The following is a 1146-nucleotide window of genomic DNA, read 5'->3' on the forward strand; positions in this document are numbered from 1 at the left end:
ACTTTTAGCAACAAGAAACAAGATAGACTTTTAATAATAATTTATTTTATGTAATATATAGCTCTCACAAAATAATAATAAATCGACTGGCCATATTTTTAGCAGTAAGAAATTGTAGCAATGATAAATTATCATGTTTCAATTTCTCATCTTCAACTAATTTATGTGTTGGAAATAAGTTGTCACAGTCGATTATGATATTTGTTGCTTGTGTCAAGGTTTCAAATACACCAACAACATCTCTGTGCTTAAAAAATGCCCTACCAAGAATAATGTATGAATATGCGTTCGCAATTAATAACAGATAGTATTAAATAAAGGAAAAATTACATAAATAAATAATTACTGATTTTAGCAATACTTTTTATTTATTACCATTTATAACAATACTATGTCAAATCTGCAATATGAATTAAAAGTGAATTATGTATGCAATATATATGAATTATAATTGTTTTTTGAAATATATTATGTTTGTTTGGTAAAAATTTGACACATTGTATTATAAGTGTATTAAAATTTGTGATAAATGTATTATCCATTATTAAAATTTGTATTATATATGAATAATAAATTCTTCTTTGTAATATGTATTAAACTTGTATTATAAATGAATTAAAAGTGATAAGTGAAAAAAAAGATATTATTGCTATAAATGGTAAATATTTTTTTATTTTTGTATATTTATGTAAGTTTCCCATAAATAAATAGTATAAAGTAATATTAGTATTTACTGTGTACTAATCCTAGTCCTATTAGGATTAGTACTCCTTAATCCTAGTCCTATTAGGATTAGTACTCCTTCCTATATCTCCTATATATATCTCCCATGTATTCCCTTAACACTTCAATACAATCAATATTCCTTCATGGTATCAAGAGCCAGAAAACCTAGATCTTCTTTTCTCTAGTTTTTTTTCTCTCTTTAGGGCACCGATCGTTCCCTCTCTTCTTGGGCGGCGGCGGCAGCCATGACAACCGAGGTGGATCCTCTCGATTCACTTCCTTCTGGCGTTAAACTCCTTCTCAGGCATCTTCATGCCCTGCTTCCCGAAAAATTATCAGACATAAATTACCCTACATGGAAAATCACCGTTCTTACAGCCCTTGAGGCCAATTACCTTCTCAAATACGTCGATGGAAGCA

This window comes from Solanum pennellii, chromosome 12 (genome assembly GCF_001406875.1).
Source record: "Solanum pennellii chromosome 12, SPENNV200".
Lineage (NCBI taxonomy): Eukaryota > Viridiplantae > Streptophyta > Magnoliopsida > Solanales > Solanaceae > Solanum > Solanum pennellii.